Source organism: Miniopterus schreibersii, assembly GCF_964146895.1.
Source record: "Miniopterus schreibersii genome assembly, chromosome: 4".
Classification (NCBI taxonomy): Eukaryota; Metazoa; Chordata; class Mammalia; order Chiroptera; family Miniopteridae; genus Miniopterus; species Miniopterus schreibersii.
Genome location: NC_138105.1, coordinates 47256849 through 47277511, shown reverse-complemented (window position 1 = coordinate 47277511; position 20663 = coordinate 47256849).

Genomic DNA, 20663 nt, shown 5'->3' with positions numbered 1-20663 from the left:
TATCTTTCTAGTAGATGTTATATCTTTTAGAATGTTTGCTTTCTCTTCATTAAGAAAGGTGAGTAATATATTTTATTATTTTGAAAGAAAATAACCTAAATAAAGATGTTCAGAAATCCTGAATTATTGCTTTTGAATTGTGTGTGTGTGTGTGTGTGTGTGTCTGTGCACCCATGCAGTTTCTGGGAATGAGAGAGCTATAGGGAAGAAAGCTTACGTTTCACAAGCACTAAGAAGAATAAGACTATCTTCCACTTATTCCTAAAAAGGTAATATAGGCGAGCATTTAAAAAGTACAATAAAAACTTTAGCTGCAGAGCATTTTCAATATTCAAAACCATATATACGCAAAGCAGAATGTTGATATTTTCTGAGGCATTCCCTGGCTGCTCAGTGTAAACATTAGCTCACACGCTAATGAACAACTCTCTGGGGATTTTAAATATGTAAAAGTCCCCATTTAGCTGTACTAACACAAGTCTAACTACAATTCTGTTTAACTGGCTGGTAGCTCTGGGATGAAATTGGCTGCATCCAAATTTTTCTCTTTCCTTCTGAGTAGAAACCCTTCACTCAAATTATCAGTGCCCTCCAGCCCCCCTCTCTGCCCTCTCTTTTCCAAAAAGGGAAAGATTTCAGTTATTAACACCCTTTTTAGAAGTAAGTCTATGTTATCTCCCTGGAGTACTTTGGATTTTTAAGCATCCCTACAGTATGCATTGACCTCAGCTTCCACTGGTGAAATCCTGGATCTCAGCAAGCAAGAGTGAAGGGAGTTTGGAGAGGCAGGACAAGGGCACTTTCCCTCAGCTCCTGAGATCACCTGGATTGCTTGTTCATTTCCCAGCAAGGCTGACCTTGTTAACTGTAACACAAATAGCGAAAAGCACTAAAAGACAACAGAATCTCCATGGCACTTGGAGACTATAAAAACCTGAGTCCATGAAATTGACACACAGAGTTTTTCTTGACTCACTTATCTTGAGCAGGGAAACCATTTTTTTCATGCATCATGTGGTATTTTATCTTGATTTTATTGCTTTTGATTAGATGATATAGGCTCTCCAACAATCATCAAATTCTAGAGTTATACTCATCTTAGTAACCCCAGAGTTTCTTTCTTTCTATCTATCTATCTATCTATCTATCTATCTATCTATCTATCTATCTATCTATCTATCATCTATCTATCTATCTATCTATAATCTATCTATCTATCTATCTATCTATCTATCTATCTATCTATCTATCTATCTATCTATCTATCATCTATCTATCTATCATCTATCTATTATCTATCTATCTTCTATCTATCATCATCTATCATCTATCTATCTATCTATCATCTATCTATCATCTCCCTCTCTGTTCCTCTCTCTAAGCATGTCCTTGAGTGAGGATTAAAAAAGAAAAAAAAACACTGCCCAGGGCTGAGCACCATCCCAAGAGATCCATGATCCCACTTGTACATTTTAATGTCAATGAGATGGCCATATTCCATGGGTTTCCCTGCCCCTATGTGCTTTTATTTACCCACAAGTAAAGCAACAAATAAAAGATCGATGATTATTCTCAAAGTAGAGAGGAAAATGTATTTTTCAAAGGAGTTTTGATGGTTGGCTTGATTTGAGAAAAACTGTTTCTGATTAGTTTATCTTGAAATTCTTAAATTTAAATTGAGCATTAATAGATTGGGGGGTAGAAAACAGATTTATTTATTTATATGTTATAACCAATCTATTCTACTAAATTAAACATTAAAATTTTTACCAAAAACAGGTTCAAAAACTTATATGAGACATTTTCCCCTCAAGATACATGCCTTTGTGTAGGTGAGTGCATCTTGCTAATTCTGCGGGTAAATGTTATATGTGAATATTATTAGAGAGTTATTTAAATATTGTTTTCAAATATTTTAAAGCATTATTACCCTGCCTTTAACCAAACACACATTAACAGAGCCATAATGATGAAATAAAACTTATAACATTTTAAAATAAGAGAAAAAGTATAAGGATTAAAAAACAATAAAGTAGAGAAGTAGCAATTTTCTAATTATGAAATTATATGTAAATGAAATCCTGAGAGAACAAAATCTTTGACTTCCATAGAAATGTTGTCAACTTTCAATACTGTTTTTACCTTTCTGTTTAGGTATCAAGACCAGAACTCCTTATGTTTATTTCCCTTTGATTTTTCTGTGAGCTCTGTGAAACAAATCATTAACTTTCCCCTTCTCTCACTTGTCACTGTAGTATAAACACAGCACTATCTTAAATCCTCCCCATGAAAAAATATATCACAATTTAAATAGATGGGGGTGGGAGGGTGGAGAGAACTCACATATAGATGCTATACAAATAGATGTCTCCATAAGATGAAAATCAGGTTTTTCCCTGTAATTCCTCTGGTGATTAAAAAAAAAAAAAAAAAAAAGTCACTTATACTCTTACAAAACAGATTGAACTATGGCTTACATAGCATATTTTTCAAAACTGACATGATTAGTTGCATGTTATTTCATGTTTTTGTTGGTTACAATAAATATTTTCTCTGGAAAACTGGAACATTCAACAGGCACATTGGGAAGACCTTCCTCATATATCTACATAAAACCTTTTTCCTTATTGCTACAATTACATGTCTATTCATTCCTCTAGTGCATATTTTTCTTTCCATTTGAAATTAAGAGTGTGCTTTCCTCAAGTATTTATTGGATCCTAACCAAGTCATGCACAGAGAAGAGGGGGAAAGGATGGGTGGAGGGAAGAACAGAGTCTCAGGAACCTATTAGACAATATCAAGTAGTAGAACATACATGTAATTAGAGTCCCACAAAGAGGAGGAACAAGAAAAAATGGGGAGAAACCTATTTAAATAAGTGATAACCAAATATTTCCTATATTTGTTAAAAGATATAAATTTACAGCTGCTCTATGAATACCAACAAGCTAAACACACATCAGAGTCAGACTCAGAAGTCAGGAGTCATAGTCAGAATCAGAAGCCAAATACACAGGATTTGGCAAAAACAGGTTTACAATTATAATACAAATAAATAATATAATAATTAATAATACAAGAATAAACTCTGAGATTCATGTGCTCACAACCATAAACCTACTTTTGTTCATCCCTGCAAAGAATAAATTTGGAAAGCAGCAGGAAAAAGTGACAAATTTTATACAGAGGAACAACAATTCATTAATTGTCTGACTTCTCATCAGAAACTATGAAGGTCAGAACAAAAGTGGAACAACATTTTTAAAGTGATGAAAGAAAAACTTGTCAATCCAGAATTCTATATCCAGCAAAAAATGATTATTCCCTGTTCTATAATATACATGAATTATTTTATATTCATAAAGTAATATGATATTATTAAACTATTATTTATAAATGCAAGTAAAGTTTTAAAAATAAAAACATATGAATAGAAAGGTATTGAGTTCAGCATTGTAGAGGATAGAAAGATGTATAAGAGAGAGTCCTTGTCATGAAGATCTTGGACTCTGGTAACGGAAACTAAAACTAGTGAGCAATTATTGTAATGTATGAAAAGTGTGGGGATGCACTGAGCCTCAAACAATGTGCTATGAGATTTTAGAGCAGGAGCTGCACATTAATTTAGGGTGATGAGGAAGAATTTGCACTGAGAGGGTTCTCATAGATTTTGACTTAAAAAGATGATGAGAGGGAGGAGGGAAGGGGAGAAACAGTCTAGTGATTGATCTAGAGTGCAGCAAACAGAGGCTGTCAGCCAACTATCCTCCTGCAGTAAAAGGAGCATCTGATCAGGGCACCTCCGTGGATCTCACATTTGGCAATTCTAAATAATTTATTTTAGGGAGTTATAAAACTAGGTTTGACCAAAATATCAAATAACAATAACATGGAAGACGGGAAGAGGGAGCTGGGGTTAAAGCATTTTATGATTCTACCTGCCTTCAGAAGAGGATAGAGACACTGATTAATGTCAGATGATTAGACATATGCATATAAACATTTTAGGGGTAACCACTGAATAGGATATAAAGAGTAGCTTTTCAAGTCAGTACAGGGACCTGAGGCACAGAAAAAACTTGATGACTCTGAGAGAAGGCAGAGAAAGAGAAAAAGAATCAAAGGGAAAGCCAGGAGATTAAAAAGCAATGTGTAGCCCAGAGAAGTTAGTTGAAGGGAACCGAGTGAACAAATACAGGAATGATCACCTCCTATCTGCCGTGGTAAAGAGGCAAGCATTATCATCTGATTCTGATGACATGCCTATGGGGGTTTAGGTATTTTGTAAAGGTAAGCAACAGAACAACTGCTAATAACATAACAACAAAAAATTTGGAGGGAAATATAAGTAAGTAAATTCCTCTTCTTTTGTCATGAAGAATTAAGATATGTTATCTAAAGTTAACAAATCAATTAATAGAGGTATAAATATACTGCTTAGAGTATTGGCTGTAAAACAGAAGAGTTAAAAAATACAAATGGTTAAAAGTAATTGAGCCTAAGGAAGTACCAAGGATGTGGGAGTGAAGGCAAACTTTCGCAAATACTTTTGTACATCTATGTTTTAAACTTTTCAGCCAAGTGAATATGTTACCCTATTAAAACAAATAAATACCTGAGAACGGATGAGATCACCTGGAAACTGTAGATTTGGAGGTTGAATTCCGCCCTTTCAAGTCTTGGCAGTGGTGGGAGCATTAGCAATGGATGCCAAGAAGCATAGCCAGAGGGGGAAAAAGGAAGCAGGAGAGGGTGGCATCATAGTAGCTGAGGGACGAGGAGTGCCCTTGGACAGCAGTGTTCAATCAGGCTAATATTGAAACCAAACAGTGACATTAAGTTTTAGCAGCATGGGAGTCATTGGTCACCTCCACAGAAGCAATTTCAGTAGAGTATTGGAAGAGTGATTGGGACATTAGGAAGAAGAAATAAAGTGAGTAAACAGAGCAGGAAAAAGGATGTTTTGGCAATAGAATAAAGAAAAATTTGGAAACCAGAGGATATTAGGAGCAAAGAAAGAAGAGAATTCATAGAGTGCTCCATGCCAAGTGGCCAACGAATGAGAAGTACCTTCAACACAAACAGAAAAGCCAGGAGGGGAGGTGTGGAGTGCAGAAGGAGACACATTTATGTCCCACCTTGTTCAACCACTTTGTCCAGTGTCTATTTACAAATCTGTTCTGTGAAGAGCTCTTAAACTCAGAGAATGCATAGGCACAAGTTCACAGGCAGGCTAAGAGAGAGGGAAGCTACAGAAAGTTAGTTTGATTTCTATTGTATTTGCCTTGACAAAATATTTGTTAGAAGGTGCTGGGTTCCCAGCCCTCTTGCTGGAAGGGATATCCACATTCACAGCTTGTGGTTATGCCTTTAGCTCAGAGACCCAAGAAATTTTCAGAAGGAAGATTTAGAAATCTGCTTTGAATTACAGCATAGCTAGGCAATATTTTTCTTAGCCAATGTTTTTTTTCTCTCTCTCTCTCTCTTCATTGTGCTTCAGAACACATTGGAAGAGAAGGACATTGGAATATTGGAAGGGCATGGGGTCTCTCAAGTTCCCATCTCCAAGTTGAATAACTTGAATATATTTTGGTTAAGTCATCTCCAATAACTTGTATCCATTTTGATTGTGACTTTTATGTTCTGTAAAGCCATTTTCCAAATTTTAAACTGCTCATAATAGCTTGATACTCAGAACAACAAATTTTAAGTTTGTTATTGTCAGTGAGCCTTCACCATCTCCAGCTTCCAACATCCCTAAATTGGAACCACAGATTAAAAAGTGTTTGCCATGGAACATGGAAACCTTGGGAAGGTTACCATGACCTCTTTCTTCAATGAGTGTAGAAGATGTTTACTCAGAAGTCCTAGGTGAGTCCTAGGCCCTCTTTAAAGAGATAAATGGATGGAAAGATTTAAAAAATGAATGAACATAGAAAACCATCAATCATATAGAAGTCACCGATGGTATGAATGAGGCCACTCGACCAATGAAACATCTATGTGACAAAGATCCCACATTGTCTGTTTAGACTGTGCGCTAGAATGAGCTCCATGAGAGCAGAGACCTCTTCTGTCTTTTTACCTCTATGTCTCCAAAATCTAAAACATTGACTAGGAAGAGTTGGGGCTCAATAAACTAAAAAGCAAAATGAAAATGTGACTGTGATACTTTAGGAGGGAAATGTTATGGAACAAACAAATAAAAAATTACCCCTAACTCACAAAATGCTATTTTTCCATATATCCAGAATGCTCAGGATATGTTTTAATAAAAATCAGAACAGCCCTAGTTGGTTTTGCTCAGTAGTTAGAGCATCAGCCCATGGACCCAAGGGTACCAGGTTCGATTCCGATGAAGGGCACGTACCTCAGTTGCAGGCTTGATCTCTGGCCCTGGTTGGGGCATGTGCAGGAAGCAATCAATCGATGTGTCTCTCTCACATTAATGTCTTTCTCTCTCTCTCTCCCTTCTACTCTCTCTGAAAAGCAATGGAAAAAATATCCTCAGGTGAGGATTAAAAAAAAATCAGAATATTTTATAATTGCTTTTAAAAATTGTAAGAGAAAGTTCTGCAAACAGAAAACAACAATTTACCTCTTTATCAGTTTTCAGTCACCAGTTTATTATATCCAGTCCACACCACACTTCACTGAGGAAGCCCCCTTTACTCTGGAATCCCAGACTCTGCCAATCAGAAGGTTTGTAAGAACCCGGAATAAATAACCCAGGAAATCTGAGATCTGCTCTTGGCAATTTTTATGAAAAGTCATTCTGGGCAATGATGAATTCCAACTTCTTTGTAGTTCACACCATTCTGTTTTCAATGTTCACTTTATAACAAACAAATCAAGGTGACCACACTCCTCCAGAGGAGGAAGGATTAAGTTCAAGTCACTTTGCAACAGGAATTTGCATTAAACTTAAGACCTGGACTTGGAAATATTCTAATCAAGGAAATAAGAAAGTGTTATGTATCTGCTGGATTCCACATGTGGACGCCTTTTCCATACAGCTATGAAGATACTCTGCCACAGTATGCTTAAAATCAAGCACTGTTGCCATTGCCCAAGAAAACTAGAAGATATTTCCCCTCGTGATAAAATGACTTGGGGATATGTGGGGATCTGGATATGATCTGCAAGTCAAACACACAGAATCTCAATTGCCACGCAACCCCAGCCCAGCTATGATATTTCCCAGGAAGTCCTCTGGTTACTCCAAGTGACAATAGCTTCAGACTTTCATATGGAAAGTTCAACATGGTTGCAATTAGATTTTATCATCCCACTGTTTCTTCCTGTGTAATACAGATAATAGACATAAAAACATGGGGCTATGCAGAGACAAAAAGTGCTAGATGGGCTATCAAAACCTTTACTTACCAACTCCAAGAAATACAGATCAGCCCATATTTTATTGACCTAACCGTACAAATCCAGCCAGTGGATATATCTCTAGATTTCTTCACATTGTTTTTTCTTGCTGACTTGGGAAGTTTCTTCCATTGTATAAGTATTTGCAATTATAATTTTTAAAGATTTGATGAAATTTCTTTGCATTGAGGCTGATTTGCATTTTATTCTCTAAATCTAAGATATCTTGCTTCATGAACTTGAACTTTCTACTTTTTAAGGGATACAAAAAGAAAAATCACTTTTTTGATTATCTATTATTTCCAGTCACTATAAATATTATATTTATACCTTTAAGAAGTTTACCTGATAGATATTTTTATCCCTATTATAAGGATGAAGAGAATGAAAGTAATAGAAGTTAAGTAACTTGCTCAAAAGTGGCGATACAGGAATATGAATAGAAATCTATGTTGCACCAAAACCAATGGTATTTCACCACACTGCCTCATTACAGATCTGGCTGCATGGGGATTAATGAAAACACAATAAGCCTGCAAAGTGATCATTATTAAATATCATCATCAAAGCAGGATTTCACATAATATTTATAATAGGAATAATCAGGGTCCTTCTTTATATTTCCCCCCCAAATGTGCACAAATACAGCTGTCTCAATGCCTTCGGGATTAAAAGAGAGTCTGAATTTAAAAACTATATACATATAGAGAGATGCCATTGAATAAGTTCACTGGAATTGAGGTCAAAAGACCTGAGTAAACACCCAGCTTCTCCATTTAATATTCGTGTGAATTTGTACAAGTTACTTATTATTAAGAGATTTCTTATTTGTAAATGTGTGTGTAGCAGAGAAAGGTACACTCTCCAGATACACTTCCTAACCTCCCTGCAGTTAGGCTGAGGCCATGGGACTAATTTCAGCCAATAAAATGTGAAAGTACATGACTTGGGTTACTGTAGGTCAAGGCGGGTATAAGCCAGTGAACCTCCTCCAACTCTTTCTTTCTCAGCTAAAGCAACCTTAGAGGACACATGATCCAGGTGCTCAATTTGGTATAGTTTTAAGTTTGAGAAGGGTGGGCCAGTTGCCATCAGACTTCCTGACTGAGAAAAAAATCCTTGGATGTGTTAAACCACTGAGATTAACCCTTGGGAATAATAACATCAGCCATACCACATTAGATTATTTTATTCAAATAAAAATATTGAAATAAATATTTGTTAACCCTATCTATATAGAGATTTAAGGCTTATTATTGCTTTACTCATATTTTAAAAAAATAGGACTTTATTACTCTAAGGTTTTTGTAATGTCATGATTATGTAAAAATTGTGGTTATCATAAGAATTATTTATAACAGAAAGGATGCTTCTGATTTGTTTGAAATGTTTTAAGTGAATATTTTCTTCATCTTGTGTACACTATTCTCTTGTTCAACAAGCTTCCACAGGTAGTACAAACACAAGCTTTAATTCAACTCTAATTGAACTAACATAAATATCCAATTACTCTTTTTTTAATGAGGCTTCATTGGAGTGCACTTTATAGGAAATTTTTCTCTTTTTCCTAATCATGTAGACAGTGGAACAGAGGACAGTTGGCTTTCATGAGACTAACACCACTGGGCAAAGGATCCCCATCGTCATTAACATGGCAGCTGCCTGGCTTTCAACCCCACTAACTATCAGTGTTGTTTGAAACAAAGCCAGTTCATTCACCAGGTATCAGAAAAACAAAGTTGAAGACCAAAGCATGACAATGATCTAAATCTACACACAAAAAGATATTACCTAGAGCTATAAAAATAGAGTGAAGATAAAATACACAAAAATGTTTATCAAAGGTGTCCATTGATGGAATATGGCTAAAGAAAATGTGGCATATATATAACATATAAAATGAAATATTACTCAGCCATGTAAAAGGAAATCCTGCCCATTTGCTACAATATGAATAGACCCTCAGGGTATTATGCTAAGTAAAATAAGTCAGACAGAGAAAGAAATATACTTCACTTATATGGAGAATCTAAAGAAAAAAAAATACAAAACAAACAAACAAACAACAAACTAAACTCATAGATAGAGAACAGAGAAGCAGTTGTCAAAAACAGGGGGTGGGGTCGGGATGAAATGGGTGAAGGGGGTCAAAGGTACAACTTCTAGTTATAAAGTAAATAAATCCTGGGGATATTTTTTTAAAGATGTGAATCAAATACCCCCTGTGAAACTGCTGCTACAGGCTGCCTTGTTTCGGTAAGAGGTGGGAGGATTCCAGTCTTAGGCAATGGGCCCACCAATCAGAAATCGCTTTTTCCCACATTTCAGTTATCAGTTTAAATAAAAGGACAAGTGAGGGAGGAAACACACTTATGACACTATGATGTTAGTAACACACACAAACACCCAGAACACAAACTACATGCTTGATTTCAATGACTAAGCTTTAACATTACCAAGAGCCAAATAGTCACAGTGGAAAGCTGCAGAACCTGTGAGAACTGAAAAGAAAGAGCAGTGGGGACGGGAGCAGGCGAGCAGTGGGAGAAAGAGAAGGGGAGAGAAGAGACGGGGAGGGCAGGGGAAATTGCACTGAGCACAGGCTGGGCTCTGCCGGTCCCCCTGTCTTCTTGGGACCCCATGCAGTCAGACTACAGCCTCGCCAAGTAACTAGAGAGTTAATAGGAAGGTAAGAAAAAGGTTATCTGGGAGACCATGCTTTCTTTTAAGAAGAATATTTGATTTATGAATAAAAACATTCTCCACTTCCTGCATATTTCACAATTAAAAAAGGCTTTTATAAGTCTGCCAGCAATCTAACTGAAGAAGTTCCAAAGCATCAAGTTTTTTTCTGAATTATTGTGTACAGTTTTTTAAAGAAAATTAAGGCAAACCATTAAAATTAAAGGATTTTTCAAATGTTGGCAGAAGAAACATTTCATTGTCACAACAAAGAAAACTCTGTTGAGAAATGCTGGACAAAGTGCGAGCTAAGGCAGTTAAAAATTGATTTTCAGACTGGTTTGGTTTTGTTTTAAATCACCAGCCAGCTCCCATACCCCCGTTCCTTCCTGCTGTCAGATGTGCAGGCCTGTCCCGTCGGGTCACGCTCAGCAGTGACAGAGAGAGTGACAGAGAGGTTAAAAGGTCCTGTTCTCCAAGCGATCAGCGAGCAGTCAGGAGAGAAGAAAGGCCCAGCCAGGAAATACTCATTCAGGAAGCGCCAAAAAGGGCTTATGTCTGAATCCATAACCTTTGCCGTTAGCCCAGTGCTAATCACTCACATCCACAAGCAGCTAGTTCCCCCAGCAGCTCCTAATAATACCTCCAGACAAGTTGGAACAGAAAATTCGTACATGGGGAACAGACAGCGGCTTAACCTGGATTTTAAAAATCACTGCCGTCTTCGAACTGGGTAAGTGCTCTATTAGCTAACGGCGCGGAGGCCTTCCCTCACGGAGCCCTGTTGAACCACCTAAGCCTTGGTAGCACCTAAACACTACCCAGTGCTTTTTTTGCCTCCCTACATCCTCATGCTGTAACTAAGCCTTGAATCTGAAAGGAGCATCATAAGCAGCACCACCAGACCTTGTCCTTGTTAGTAAGTCTGATTTCTTAGTGTGCCCCGAAGCACCGGTGCTGGCTTCCAGCTCCAGTGCTGTCCTGCCCTTTGCACTGCCACGTCTAGCTGGTGCGGGGTAATAGGTGACACCATGGGCTGACTGGTCTCGAACTGTCTGCTACTTTATTCCAGTCATAAAGCAGGTATGGCAAATAGGTTTCCTCTTGTGAGACAGTTCTAATCAGTTACTTTATCATGCCTAAAATTCTGTGTTGAGGAAGATTATGAGGATCTATCTGCATTTGGGAAAAATAATTAAAAACAGGGGAAAATCTATCATTTGAAAACATGGGGTTGCAATTTTGTGAAGCGACAACATGGCAAAAGGAAGAAGCAGTGAATCAGTTGGAAGTAAAATAAAGGAAAGGCCAGGAGGACGTGGCTGGGGGACCTGTAAGTTGGTACAGTTTTTTCTGGGAGACAATTTGACAATAAACAATTAAAACCTTAACAATGTTCCTGTTCTCTGGCTCAGTGTTTTTATATCTAGGAACTTATTCAAAAGAAACCATTATGAATGCAGTCAAAGATCAGTCTACAAATACGTCCATAGGAGCACTGTTTATAATAGTTGAAAATTAGAATTTCTATAAATGTCCAAAAAGTGAGTATTTGTCTCAATTATGGAAGTTAACATACAAAAAAAAAAAAATACTATGAAGTCTTTAAAAATTATATTGTAGAGAACTATTTAAAGATATGGAAAAATGTTCACAATATATGAAAAAAGTCCAAAAGAGTATGCATAGTATGATCCAAATTTATTTTTAAATATAAAATATAAAGATATAAGTGGCCCTAGCCAGTTTGGCTCAGTGGTTAAAGGGTCAGCCTGCGGACTGAAGGGTCCTGGGTTTGATTCCAGCCAAGACACCTACCTCGGTTGCAGGCTCGATCCCTGGCCTGGTCAGGCACATGCAGGAGGCAGCCCATCAATGTGTCTCTCTCACATCAGTGTTTCTCTCTCACTCTCTCTCTCTCCACGCCCCCCTTCCACTCCCTCTGAAAAGCAATGGAAAAAATATCCTCGGGTGAGGATAAAAAAAAAGATATAAATGAATATATGTTCCAAAATGTTAACTCTGAATATCCTAAATGCTCCACAATAATTAGGTGTCACTTTTATCATAATAGTTTTTTAAAAGATAATAATGGACAACCTAAAGAAACACTGTATGTGACCATCCCACTTCATTGTTCCCAAAACTTAACTTAGGTGAAAATGTAAATTAAGCCAGGAAGTAAAAGACATTATGAAAAATAAATATAAGGGAGAAGTTATTTAGCATATGAGGCGGGGAAAGTTATTAAAGTCTCCCAGAGGCATAGCCAGGGTCCAACCGGCTGTGTCAGCACATGTGAGCAATTAAATAGACCAAGACCAGCTTCACCCTACATCAGCAGCAGTAGCCTTTTTTCCCCCTGGTGTATAACCATCTGAAATAACCACCAAAACACACTTAGAATTATGGCTTTATCAAGACCACCACTAAGAGATTTAATAAAAAATCAATTGGCCATAACGTCAAGGGAGGCTGAGCGCATATTGCTCAGACATAGTCAAGCAACCACCCAAATGTGAACTGCGACGTCTTCTTTGAGAAGAATGTGCCCTGTCTTTCTTAAGCAAGTGCAAGGACATCTAACAAATTTAGCAGACATGTGGTGTGGCTCACTCCACAAGCCCAGGATGGGGAATTCGTGTTCCGCTGAGCCCCCAGCCGCATGGCTGCATGCTGTCTCTGCCTCAGCCCCCGCTTTTCTATCCTGAAAGCAGAGTGAATTATTTTCAGCTTATTTTGCCCCCAAAGACTGAATATCGTTGAGATCATGTCTGGAAAGATGCTATTTGGAAGTCTAAAAACATTTTGTGAATTGGAAAGTTCTCTTTTCCTTCTGTTGTAGTTTGTGCAGCAAGTCCACTAAAGGAAACTCTGGTTCTAGTTTACAATTATCTTATTATCCAGTAAGATCTAACACTTAAATAATCTATATAGGCATATTTGTACACATTTATTAAAAGTTGTATCGAGTCTATTCGGAAAGGAAGCACGAGCTATCTTAACCTTCACTTTGTCATGCGGAGAAAAAAGCAGCCACCTTGATTTGGGATTGGATTCCCACTAGATTGTTTCCAAATGAATGACTAGTACAAGCATTTGACCCTGTGATTAAAGAAAACAATTATTTAAAAAATCAAAATAAAATATCCATATATCCAAAATGAAGAGAGGTAAATTAAAAAAGGAGGCTTCTGTTTCCCAAAATCCCAATTAGCAAGAGAAAAATGGAATTTCCAGACCTACAGAAACACAAGGATCTTAACCTTCAGAATGGAGAACTTGAAGGTCACATGAACGAGGCTAGCTTCACTGACTACCAATTTATTCTCCGTGAAATAAAATGTCTTGAATGACCCACCCATAATAGACTTTTTAAAGCTGACATTTTATCTGAAAAGCACATTCTAGAGGAGAGAGAATTGTAGTCTAGTCCCCTGAGACTTGATATCATGGGTCCTGACAGGGAAGAACCTTTAAGGACCAACAAGTGCCTATCTTTCCTTCCAGTGACCTTGAACCCGATGCTAAATGGCTCCACGTTGAGGCTCCCACAGCCCTGTCCACATATTTATTTCCAAGGTATTTGCTACAGGGAGGTGCTCCTGGTCACAAGTTTGTTGGATACACTGAATGATGTAGTTTTATACTTGATACCAGGCTGCTTGGGAGCAACAGCTTAAATGCTGCAATAAGGAACAGTCCTTAAAATTCAGGAACAAAGGTGCTGCCTACACTCTCATCGGCTAAACATAGCCCTTTATTTTACCTCTGTGTCTGGGACCCTTACACTCATCAGGCATTTAAAAGCTTCTTTTCCCTAATAACTACTAGGGGATGTTTATGCTTGTGCACATAGGCGCACTTACTGTCATTTCCTGCTTCATTGGTCACCTTGTAATCATGCTTTTGTTTTGTTTTAAAATAGCATCAATCATTTAAAAATACCTGACATTTGCTTTTTCCAAATATGCTTCCCCCAACCTTCCCTTAAAAATATGAAATTCAAGTGTAATAGAATGAAAATAATAGATTGCGTGTACACCAGAAAAAGAAAGCCCCACGTGTGTAAGTGGGTGGGTGGGTGGGTGTGAAAGAGAAAGAGACCTGCAACACAGAGAAATACACTTCACACGGGTATCTAAGCAGACGGCTGGGTCTGAGGAGCTCAATGGAAAACTTAGACACCAGTTGGTTGTGTATTTCTGTGTGCTCACAGTGGAATTACATTGCTGTTATGGCAAAATAGCTCAGTCCATGTTGTTTGGTCTTGATGCAAAATAATAAGCAGAGCCGCTACTCAGAGGAACTTCAAAAAGTCATTCGGTTCTCTTTTGGAGAGATCAATCGTGCGAAAACAATATTTCAGTTTGCTAACGCTGCCACTTGCTCTGATTCAGAAACTGCCATGCCCTCAGAAGAGACTGAGCCCTTCCTAAAAGTGAGTAAGTCGGAAGGCATGGGTCTTGGCTCTTTTGGTAGCCTGATTCTTGACCCCCTTTCCTTCTCCCAGGCAGGGGTCTTTTGAAATTTCTTTTGGGTTTTGTTCTGGATCACTGCTTCCATTTCGTCAGACTCTGGACTGGCTGAGCTTGTCGTCAAATCCACCAGCTCCAGGAAAAAGCCCGAAGCTTCTGTAGACTCAGAGTTTCACAACGTGCTCTCTAAAACCTTTTCTCATGGGGATATTTTATAACCTATTGTTTTATTTGGAAATAATAAAAATTCTTCCAAGAATCCCAAAGAAACAACTCATAAGAGGTGGCAAAAGGTAGTCCAACCATAGAAGAAAACACAACATTTTTCTAAATTGGAATAAGTCCCCCCCCCCCCGAATCATTATAGATTCATCTGTTTTCATCTCATCTAAGCTGGGAGATCTATGAATTTATTTTCACTAATTTCTAACTGAAATTTAGTACTTCCTTCCAATATTAGAGTTTCTTTTGGCTTGGTCACCCTCCCAAAAAGTGCACAGATATTTTCATATTTCTCAAAATTTACCATTTGCTCATCACTGCTCCAAAATTATGGTAATTGTTAGACCCATTGCTAAATACTGTCTTCTGGGGCCTTAACAAAGAAGCGAAAATGTTAACATAGCCCATATTTGTTCTTCTTAGTACTTTGATAATTCTCTTTCAATACAGCTGGTTTCTTTTTAAATGTATGTATTTTGTAGTATGCGTTTTAAAGTGTCACTCTGGGAAAGGGTCCACAGGCTTCACCAGACCGCACAAAGGGTCCAGGGTCCTTCTAAAAAGCCTGGCACCCTGGTTGTCAAGGTTTTTGACTGGACTTTGTTCATGGTTTAAGTGGATGCCCATTATTTTTACTTAATCTTTTTCTTCAAGTGGCTTTCAGTATTGTCCAATGAACGTCGCATTTTCTGTTTAAAACTGCAACTTCCTTCTTTTGCTGGTAAACTACAGAAACAAAAGTAGAATTGTGTTTCCTGAGTTTGCTCTGAGAAATAGTTTCCTTAAAGCAAATGTTTCAATATTAACCTGAGCACACCACTCCAACCCTGGCTATCACCTTGGATGATGCATTCTTTCCATGCGCCTCTTGTTTAGAGGGTAAAACTCAGTGTCCTTGTGGTTGATAGGAACTCTCCTCGTTCAGAATCCTTTCAGAGGCTCTCTTTCACACAGCATCACACAGAGAAGGCCAGATCCACCCTCTAACGGGGAGCAGGCCATGTCTTTACTTGCTGGGACAGGCTTCGCAATGAGTGCATCACCTAGTCCAGGCTACTATACTTCCCGGCCCCTTCTGGGTCATAGTCACGGTCACCACCTTCCTTTTAGAGGCTTACAGATGTAGTAGGCATGGATTTTCTTTCACAATACTTGGATACAGGAAATCTTAGGTTAACTTATTTCTTTAAATCAAATTAAATCTGTTCTGCCCTCTCGCCCAATTGCGCCAGTGGCAAACTCTAGGCAGTACTGAGAATTCCTCCCCATCCCCAAGGAATCCGACCCAAAGCTGGGGGCTCTCCCTCATTCTTTCTCCTAATGGATGCCACTAGGCTCCAGGAAACCCAGAGATGTCTTCTTAGTGGAGCTGATCCTCAGAGAGCCTCAGCATGCTCACAAGGCTGGAGAGCATATAATCTACCCGTCACAGGCCCCCCAGTCCCCACAGAGGGGTCCCAACCCTATCCTTTCTCACCTCAGGGAGTCTGATCCCCATCTGGTTTGCCTGCGGTGGCTTCTACCTCTCCAAATGCCCTCCTCCACTCTCTCTTTCACTGAGGATCCATCAGTCCTGCCAATGAACCCAGGCTTTCAGAAGCCATTGATGGCACAGGAAGTCCTTGTGGATACCTGGCAGTTTCTCCTTTGACTTATAACCCCCAAACCCTGAACTAATGGAACATAAATGCCTGACAACATTATGGGGAATGAAAGCAAAACCCTACAGCAATAGAAATAAAACACAAATTAATATTCCAATCAAATATCCTGCATATAAGAGGAAGTACATCTGCTAGAGATGCATTTCTAAGGAAACTGGATTAGTTTAGGTGCTAATGTATAGGTATAGAAACAGCTGTTTCATATGGCGAATGTGAATGACATTCTTGAAGCAAGTTGAAGCAAGTTGATTCAGCATCAGTTAAACTCTCTCTCACACACACACACACACACATACCATATATTTAGCTTTTACCAATCTCAGAGTAAAGACCAAATGAGAGTCAGTTAGCAGGCAAAAGTTATTACCATTTTCAGTGGAGCATCCTGTAGATTTCATATAATCAATGACACATCAGGATATCACATCAAGTAACAGCATTGCTGTAAAGATAACAGCAACAGCAGCCCCCGTCTTGCCCCATGAGCTATTCCAGCCGGGCCATGTTGAATTTCTAAACTGCATCCTCACTCAGAGAGGAAAACGATTCCAACTCGTATGGCCATTACTCACTCTTAGAAGATTAATTTAACAAAAATGAATATCCACCGCTGTAATGAATGCAATTCACTGGGAGCGTGGTTTGAGAAAGCCAGCCACACTGGAAACATTACTTCTTAAATTAATGACAGAACTGAAGATTATTTTCAGATTTGGTCAGCATTTTTGAGAAGTAATGATTAGCCAGGGTGGGAAAAATCCAGATTAGTATTAAGTGTTTGCATGTTATGAGGCAGAATAAGCTAAACCCAAGGCTGGGACTTATTATTCAGCCTCTCACCACCCGCTTTACAAGCCAAAAGGGACATACAGGGTCAGACTGTGCTGTAAAACTTGGAGAATTAATAGAGCTGGTACATTAAGTCCCCAGTTACATGGATTCATCACAAATAAGAGCTAATAATAATAGCTAACATTCATTAAGTGCTTACTCTGCCAAACCACTGGGAAAAGCACTTTATGTGTATTATTGCATTTATGCCACTAAACTACAGAAGAAGAGAGGTATAATTATTCTCACCTTAAAAACGAGGGAGGGTATTTAGGAACACAGAGGATGAATAATTTGCCAGTGGTCACACAGCTACTGCAAGTTGATCCAGGATCTGATTCTGAACAATATAGCTGCAGAGCCCATGTCTTTCACCACTATTCAGTGCTATGACAAGGACCAAAAAAAAAAAAAATACACAAAAACACACATGCTCCACATTCCTCCTACATTTGGGCAATGTGAGAATCACCTAGTAATTGTCACTAGTAACAATAATGATACCAACCTTTACAAAGCCCGGGCTATGTTTCAACATCTGCTCTAGAATTTCACATCTGTTCATTCATTAAATTCTTAAAACAACCCTATGAGGTACTTGTTATTATTAGCCCCATTTCACTTATGAGGAGACGGAGGCACAGAGAGGCTAAGTGGCTTGTCTAAGGTCACAGACCTGGAAAGTAGCAGAGCCAGAATTTGAACCCAATAAGCTATATATAGCGACTCATACCAACCTGACGAAGCAGGTTTTACTATGCTTGTTTTACAGGTGAGGTAACAAATTCAGTAAGAGCAGATGTGATTTGTCTCAGAAAGGTAGTGCTAATCTGTTGTTAGTTTTAGAAGTTACGAAATGTTGAACAAACTATTATGCTGTTTTGTAAATATGTATATGTGTGTATTCCTTATTTTTGTGGTAGGACCAAATAGTGGTTAAATGTATAATACACCCAGACGTTGAAACAGGGATGCTCTTGAAACTTTGGTCTCCTCCCCGACTCTGTGCTCCTGCTCACAATGCGCTTCTACCAAACCCTTCAAGACCTGGATCAAAATGCTCTTCCTCCCAGAAGTGATGCCTGATTACGCGAGCCAGAAACTTGGTTGTCTTTTTCACAAAAGAATGGTTAATATTGATAAAGCGTGATAATAGACCTTTGGCTAGAAAAGACACGAAGAAAGAGATGAAAGAGCTGGTGATAAAAGTCATTAGGTAAAAGAAGGGGAGCAAGTGAGGAAGGGATACTCAGCAACCCCCGCAGCATCCAAGGCTGAGGACAGAGCTGCAGATAAGAACAGAGAGCACAGAGCTGAATGCGGCAGTTAGTGGGGTGATGAGGAAACCTCAGACTTCAAGAAAACAGATGGCCCTGTGCCGGCAACTGTCTTGCTATGTTTCACTAAGAGACGGTCAGACCCTGATGAAGAGCATGGGATCTTTTCATAGGCTGCATGAGTTCAAATCCCTGATCTGCCACTTCTAAGCTCTTGGTCAAGTAAGTCAAGCTCCCTTCCTCATATAAGACCCACCGTGTCTTCCTCATCTGTAAAAATGCGGGATTTGTTCACTGAACTTAGGCATTATTATTAATAATGTTCATTGGACTGAATGGGCTGAACACCTGGATGCTCTTTGTAGTTCATTATACCACAGAGATTAAAAATAACCTTAGAGAAGAATTACATAACACAAAGGGAATCCATACATATTTCTTACAGGTAAAACACATATTTCATTTAATGTGTGTGGCATCCTCTCATTGCTCTATTTACTTCCATTCCCAAACCAAGGATTAAAAAAAATAAAAAAAGCAGAAAATTCTAATCACTTTAAAAAACCACCTTTTAAAAAAGTTATAGGGTAGCATGGTTACTATGGAAACAAGAACAGTGCAAACCTACGAAGATGGTACTAATGAATATTTTGGAATACGACAAGGAGGCAAGTACATCTGCTTTTTCTATTCGAATATGTGGGAAAGGGCAAGTAGGCTCCAATCATCAGCCAAACCTGGACAATGTGAAACTTAATAAATTAGAGAAAGATGTGTGACGTTTCTCTTCTATAGTAAACTAAAGTGGTTATAAAATGCAAAATACTTTAACCCGAGCATACTACAGTTTTACAGGCTTAAGACAAGGAGGAGAACAGAGTCTGTTTCCTGCTTGTTCCTGTTTAATTGTTTTTAATGACTAAAAGGCTGGTGATAGCACAGGCTGACTCTAATATTTTTATGGGGGGTGAGAGAAGGGATAATGGTTCATTTTATTTTGCTTTTTAGGTAATTCTTATGTCATGTTTTTGCAGTTGCATAGTGTGCAAAACTTCGGTATTTGTAAAAAGGGATTCTGATTTTATGGGAAGATATTTTGAATTTAGGGGAAGGCAGAGGGCTTACCTAGCACTTACCCTCCCTGATCTGTAAAACTGTACTTTTAAAAATGTTGGAAAGATGGGTTTAGCCTGTTCCAGGCTTTAGTCACGGTGTGTAAATTAGAGTTAGCAGGCCATCACAAATCACATAAATTGTTAAAACTCATTATAACAAGTTTCTCAACCTCAAGAAATACAGACACTTAGGATAGATAAATGTTATTCTGTAGAAAGGGGAGAAGGGCTGCCCAGTGCATAGTAAGATTAGCAGCATCTCTGGCTTCTATCCACTAGATGCCAGTAGCACCACCACCACCCTGCCCAAATCATGACAACCAAAAATGCCTCTAGACAGTGCCAAGTGTCCCCTGGGAGAAAACTTTGCTCCTGGTAGACAACCACTGAAATATAGAAATAAACTCACAATCACTTGAAATTTTCCATTTCACAAAAAATTATCACTTCTTTTTTTCAAAGGGATTTCATAAACTGAAAATCCACATTTCTCAATATTTGCCATATTGAAGGAAAGCTTTCAATGTTTAGTCACGAAGTAGAAACAGCAGTCCTGGCAGATTTCTCACTCCTGATATCATCAGGAGATTCGCACAGTCATTTCACAGCAAACCCAGACATTGTGTTAAGTTTTGAAACATCCGCCCTTAACATCAAACGATTATGATGAACCTAAGCTCTGCACAGTTAACTTGAACTGTGGGGCAAGGATTTTGGGGCAAGAATTATAAAAATGAATCTTAATAAGTTTCCTTAAGTCTATAGAGTAAGTGCTGAATAAATAACCTTGCACAATTCTTTCCAAAGGACACCATAAAGTTATTAATTAGATGATCATTCTGCATTATTAGCTCTTGAGATGATGCCCGGCAATGTCTGTGGGACATTGGGATTCACAGAGATGACAGAGGACTGACACTTGTTTCCTTTCTGTCTTGGAATAATCATCCTCTAAATTCATTCACACACATACATAACCCTAATTAAACATAGAAACTAGGAGAATTTGTAAAA